Below are 7,034 nucleotides of genomic sequence, written 5' to 3' on the forward strand. Positions count from 1 at the left end.
CGAGATCATGGCAGGGAACCCCAGTGGGGTCTGGGAAACAGGTTTCTGTGGTGTATTTGTTGTCCATTTGGATCGGGTAAGGATCCACAGGGTGGCGAGACTTCAAGGGCGAGCAGGGGATCAGATCCTTTGCACTTTATGATTTTGGGAACGGACAGCGCCAGGAGCTAGGAGAATGTTCAGTGACAGAATGGGGTAGGAGAGTGAGCTCGATGGGCTGAATAACCTTTACTGTGTCTCCCCCACCCCCAGAGTCTGCCAGTGACAGGCCTCCTGAGTTCACAGTGGTTTCTCAGCAGTGTCCCAACTTTTTCCAGCGTTAGCGTTCTCACCATCACCCCCGATCTATATCTCATCATAAGGGGGTGTCTGTGGTCCCTCCACCTCTCCCTGTCTCTATAACACCACCCTCAGTCTCTACACCTCCTCCTGTCTCTGTAGACTGCTCCACCCTCCTACACCCCTCCCCATCTCTATGACACCAAGCCCACCATTCTCTACACCTCTTCCTGTCTCTGTAAACCCCTTTAGCCCCGACAAACCTCCCCATCTCTATGACCGGGGGTGGTCCCAGGTGTGAGGACGTGTAGGTCGGAGGCAAGGGACGAGGGGTCGAATAGTTCGATGGTTGAGCTCCAACGATGTGCACTAAACTGACTGAACTTTGATAAGTTGGCGCCTTTTGCTTTTTCTTTTTTTTCATATATATTGTATTGCCTAGTACTCCTTTAGATTTAGTAAACTCTTTAAAGTGTATTCCGTGACGGTATCTGGTGTGAGTTTGATATGGTGTGTGTGCGCGGCATAAACTCGATTCTCACAGCACCTGCGTGTACGGGAGGTGGGTTGGTGAGTGGCTGGATCTCCTTTTCCCCTAGACATATACCAGCCTGTTGGGTAAGTGTTACATTTGTGGGATGCTCGTCCCGGATTGGATTGTCAGTGGCTGTGGAATCGCGCAGGCAGCAGAGCGGAGATGGACAGACATAAGATTTTTTGTTGGTGCCAGTTTGAAGGTGTACCAGTACAGTACGCATGCGTAGTGAGCGGAGTGGATGTTCGAGTTTCGGGAGACGCGATAGTGCGGGGTTTAAGTTCGGTGAAGGGTATTGGGCAGGTAGAATTGGTAGCTAGACGGTGTGGTAAAGAGGCAGAGTCTAGCTGGGTGTTGGTTCGTACGAGTGCTGAAGTCAGGACGGTGGAACTGCCGGCGACGGTCAGTGTACCGGGGGAGGAGGGACCGTGGGGGCTCCACTCCTACAAGGATGAGGCTGAGGAGACATCGGAGGAGGAGTTAGAGCTAGAGGTGGACTCCAGAGAGGTGCCCGACACTAGTAAAGGGAGGTGGGAGGAGGGAGTGGTGACTAAGCCCCGCTCCCCAGGTAGGGTGGAAGCCTCGGAGCTGGCAGCCGCACTTAATTCCCTGGTGGGAGTGGCCGAGAGGCCACGGCTGAAGCTGGGGGTGTTCTCCGGAGCCAAGCCTACTCCGGATGGGGAGGTGGACTATGAGACCTGGATCGAGCATACGTCTTTGATGTTAGAGGGGTGGCCAGGCTCGGAGGAGGAGAAGAGGCAGCGATTGGTGGGAAGTTTGAGGGGTTTGGCAGCCAAAACAGTCCGGGAGTTGAAAGCTGAAAAGCCTGGGGCCTCAGTGGAGGACTGCCTAGAAGTTTTGGAGGGAGCGTTTGGGTTGTCAGGGGAACCCTGGCTGCTTTTAGCAGAATTCCAACGCCTGGAACAATGGAGGGGGAAAAGCTCTCCGAGTACATATTTAGGATGGAGGGGATGCTTACGGGGCTGCGGCGCCGGGGGTAGTGAAGGCGACTGACGTGGCTAGCGTGAGGATGAGTCAGATATTCAGTGGCTCCCTGGAGGAGGACAAGGTAGCGTGGACTATCCGGCAGGCTTATAGGAAAGACCCCCTTCCATCCTTCGGGCAACTGATCAGAGAGGTGCGAGAGGAAGAGAGAGCGTTGGGGCAGAAAAGGGGCTCGGGCCTACGGGAGCGATCCTCAGCGATACAGGAAGTGGTGGCTGGGTGGAGGACTGAAAACCCCCAGGAGAGTAGGGACCCCCCCTCTGGAGGGGAAGGACAGGGGAGTGACCCACTCCCGGGGGCGACCAGTGCAGTGGGTTGGGAGCGGGAGCCGTCCTGGGAGAGGAGGGGCGGCAGGCAGAGTGTGCTTTAACTGTGGGAAAGAGGGGCATTTCAGGCGGGATTGTGGTCTGCCAACGGTGTGCTATAGCTGTGGAGAGGAGGGACATTTGTTGTGGGATTGTGAGAGACAAGGAGTCCCGCGGAGGACAAGCCCCACGGAGGACAAGCCCCACCTATGACTAAAAAGGGAGAGGTGTCGGGAAACTTAGGAGAGGCTCAGTGAGGGAACGGACTGGAGCCTCTGGAGGAACACGTTCCCAGAGATCAGCCGGAAGACCACCGGGTGCCCACGCCTCTATTCCGGATGGGCTGGTAGGACCCCGTGCCAGAATGGGTCTACGGATAGAGGGAGTTTACGCGAAAGCCGCAGGAGACCTTATTGTACCGGTCTTTCTACAATCAATATCTAAAGCATTTGCCCGTAACCCCATTTGACGCCCTGCAGATTTGGGGTGTGAGCGAGGGTGACTACCCGTATGATGGGTACCTATCGGTGAGATTGGAGTTCTCGGAGGGCGATGTGGGAGTGTCGGAAGCTATTGAGACATTGGTGTTGGTGTGTCCTGATCCGGTGGAAACCGGTGGTTCTGCCCTCCTGGTGGGGACTAACTCCCCCGTTGTGCGACGGCTCCTGGGAGCTTGTAAGGAGAAAGGGGGGGGGGAAGACTTTCTGGAGACCCTCTCGGTGCATCCAGTGTTTCGAGCAGTGCTCGCAGAAGGGGTTGCCTCCCAAGGGCTGGACCCGGAGTGTAACCGAGGGACGGTGTGGTGTACGCAGGCGAGGCCCAAGGTGATCCGACCCGGGGAGGTAGCACTAGTGATGGGGACCCCCAGATTCCCAGGAGTGCCGACGGGAGAAGCCCTGTTAGTAGACGCCCCAGACGATCTTGAAGGGGAGACACGATTTCCGGCGGGGGCGCTGGTGAGGCCCGAAGTGCAGAGACCAGGGGTGGTACATGCGAGGCGTATAGCTATAAGTGTCAGGAACACCACGGCAAGAGAAATCACCTTTAAGAGGGGAATGCCGCTGGCACGTCTGTTCCCGGTGACGGTAATGTCACCCTAACGGGGAGGGGTTGGAGCATTGAAGGGAGCTGACCGCTGAAGCCTTTAACTTCGGGGATTCCCCTGTGTCGCCGGAGTAAAAACTCAGGCTAGTGGAGAAGATGCTGAAGATGGAAACTGTTTTTTCTCGGGGCGAGTTTGATGTGGGCTGCTCCAAAAGCACTCGCCACACCATCCGGGTGACGGAGGACACCCCGTTCCGAGAGAGATCCCGGCGGCTGGCTCCGGCAGATGTTGAGGACGTGCGGCAGCACTTGTGCAAGTTGAAGGAGGCCGGATTCATAGCTGAGTCCCGAAGTCCTTATGCGTCCCCAGTAGTGGTGGCACGGAAGAAGAATGGGCGAGTGCGCATGTGTGTTGACTACAGGACGTTGAATCGGCGAACTGTCCCTGATCAATATACTGTCCCAAGAGTCGAGGATGCGTTGGCCTGCCTGAGCGGTGCGAAGTGGTTCAGTGTGCTGGATTTAAGAAGTGGGTATTACCAGATCCCGATGAGTGAGGGCGATAAAATGAAGACAGCCTTTATCTGCCCGCTGGAGTTCTTTGAATTGGAACGAATGCCCCGGGCATATCGGGGGCCCCAGCCACCTTCCAGAGGCTCATGGAGAGAACTGTGGGGGATATGGAGGTGCTGGTGTACCTGGACGATTTGATGGTGTTTGGATCGACTTTGGAGGAACATGAGGAGAGGCTGTTGAAGGTGTTGGGCCGGCTTAATGAAGAAGGGTTGAAGCTTTCCCTGGACAAATGCCAGTTCTGCAAGTCGTCGGTTAACTACATTGGCCATATCATTTCGCGAGAGGGAGTGGCTACTGATCCAACAAGATAGAGGCCGTGACCACCTGGCCGAGACCCCAGAAAGTGAGCGCTCTGTGCTCATTTTTGGGGTTCTGTGGGTATTACCGGCGATTTGTGAAAGGATACGTCAAAGTGTGTCACCCATTGACTCAGCTGTTGTGTGGCTATCCCCCGGTGGGGAAGAAGAGGACGGGGAACCAGAGGCAGGACGCTGGAGGATACTGGAACCCGGCGGAACCTTTTGGCTCGAGATGGGATGATCAATGTGAAGAGGCGTTCCGATCTTTGAAAAGGGCACTGACCCAGGCCCCGGTGTTGGCTTTCGCCGATCCCCAAAAGCCATATGTGCTGCACACGGATGCCAGCCGAGAGGGTCTCGGGCTGTTCTGTACCAGGAGCATGGCAAAGCACTGAGACCAGTAGCCTTTGTCAGCCGAAGCTTGTCGCCATCTGAGAGAAACTATCCCACTCACAAGTTGGAGTTCCTGGCGCTGAAGTGGGCGGTGGTGGACAAGCTGAGCGATTACCTGTACGGAGCCAAGTTTGAGGTGAGAACGGATAACAATCCTCTCACTTATATCCTGACTTCGGCTAAGCTGGATGCCACAGGACATCGGTGGCTGGCGGCCTTGTCGGTATATGATTTCAGTCTGAGGTACCGCCCCGGAAGCAAGAATGTCGATGCAGATGCTTTGTCTCGTCGGGAGCCGGGGGAACAGGAGAGGGACGAGGAGTGGGAGAGTGTCCCTGCCCCTGGAGTGAAGGCGATGTGTCAGTTTGCTATCACCGTGAAGGCCGAGGGAAGAGGGAGGCTGGAGCGAGCCGTGGACCACTTGGGGGTTTTTGACGACACCATACCCCTAGCTTACTGTGACCTGACCGCACTGGGGACTAAACCGTTGCCGGAACTGAGTCTGGGGGAAGTGGCAGCTGCTCAGCAGAATGACCCGGGCCTTGGCTCTGTGTGGAGAGCGGTCGAGAAGGGGGATGTGGCGTTGGCTGAGAATGCGAAACACCCATGCGTGCCTCTGTTGTTGAAGAAGTGGTCTCGGTTAAAGTTAAAGAACCAAATCTTGTACCGGGTAACTGCACCTCTGGACCAACCCCGCTGTTGGCAACTGGTCCTGCTGGAGAAGTATCGGCAGGCTGTACTCCAGGCCTTACATGATGATTCTGGACACTTGGGTATGGAAAAGGCCTATGGATTACTCAAAGACCGGTTCTACTGGCCCCGGATGAGGGGGGAAGTCGAAGAATACTGTAGGGGATGCAGTCGTTGCATCCAGAGGAAGACCCTGCCAGCGTTGGCGGCTCCACTGTCGCACTTGCAGAGTGCGGGACCTCTGGACCTGGTACGTATGGATTTCCTGTCGATTGAGCCTGACACCAACAACACCACGAATGTCTTAGTCATCACCGATCATTACACTCGCTATGCTCAGGCATTTCCCACCAAGGATCAGAAGGCGACAACAGTGGCGAAGGTGTTATGGGAGAAGTATTTTGTTATTACGGCCTTCCCAGGCGAATCCATAGTGATCAGGGGCGGGACTTTGAGAGCCGCCTTATCCATGAATTACTGACTATGCTTGGGGTTGAGAAATCCAGGACTACCCCTTATCACCCACAGGGAGATCCTTAGCCAGTGAGGTTCAACAGGACCCTGTTGGATATGCTCGGGACACTGGAGATTGGGCAGAAAAGCAGGTGGAGTCGTCATATTGGACAATTGGTTTACTGTTACAATTGTACTTGCAATGATGCTACAGGGTACTCACCCTATTATCTGATGTTCGGGCGAGAAGCGAGGTTGCCCATTGACTTATGTTTTGGGGTTGAAGTGGGTGAATTACCCAGGAAGCCCTATCTAAAGTATGTGTCCGACATGAAGAGGGAGTTACAGAGGGCATACGAGTTGGCCAAGGTGGTGGTGACCAAACAAAATCAGAGAAATAAGATGTGGTATGAAAAAAAGGTGAAGCTTGTCCAATTATTGCCGGGCGACCGGGTCCTTTTACGGAATTTAGGACTCCCCGGTAAGCACAAGTTGGCAGATCGATGGGCGGCCAGCCCCTATGAAATAGAGAGCCAGATGCCGAATCTGCCCGTTTACCGGGTGAAACCTGAGGATGGGAATGGGCCTATCAAGGTGCTCCATCGGAATCACCTGCTGCCACTGAGTCAAGCGGTGCAGGTGGATAAGGAGCCAGAGTGGGAGGTTGCGCCTAGTACAAGGACTCTGCGAGGGCGCGGAGAAAGGAGGAGGCTGCTGCTGAAGAGCCGGGATGGGTCCTTAACCCAGGAATGGATACTGATATGGAAGATGGTGACTCAGATGAGTGGCCCCTGTTCCCATTCGCTGGCGCTCCAGTACCAGAAGAGGAGGCTCCTGGCCCTTCCCATACTGAGTTGGGTGAGAGAAGGGAAGATGTTGAGGGTCAGATGGAGAGGCAGCCTACATTGGGGGGGGAGAGAGGGTGGAACCCGAGCGTGAGCCGGAGGGTTCACAGGTGAGGGGGAAACCCCGTGAGCGAGGGGGTGAAGGTCTGTCAGGTCGACCTGGGGTGTCCGAGGCAGTGGGCTCGCAGGTGAAGAGGGAGCCCAGTGAGGCAGAAGGGTCGGCAGAAGGGGTACGGAGATCTCAGAGGAGTAGGTGCCCCCCGGAGCGGTTGTCATATGTGGTGCCGGGAGAACTGAGTGTGATTTCTACTGCTCTGGGTAGTTATGTCACTGCTTTCTGCACCTGGGTTGGGTTTTGTGTGTTGCAAGAAGCTTTGGGGAACTCTGGTAATGCCATGAGGGCATGACATTTGCTGGTGGGGAGAGAATGTACAATGTCCTGTGTATGTTTCTCAAAATGGCTTCTTTGGTTTGTTAAGAGTAGGAATGCTTCTTTGATAAGTGTTTCTCTCGCAGCTGTTTAGCTTTAGACTTGCTGATATGGGGATTGTATTCATTTGTTAACCAATGGGGAATGTTATTTTGTCTTGTGAGGCTGGGAGCTTGGGGG

Source organism: Hypanus sabinus, chromosome 1 (assembly GCF_030144855.1).
Source record: "Hypanus sabinus isolate sHypSab1 chromosome 1, sHypSab1.hap1, whole genome shotgun sequence".
Lineage (NCBI taxonomy): Eukaryota > Metazoa > Chordata > Chondrichthyes > Myliobatiformes > Dasyatidae > Hypanus > Hypanus sabinus.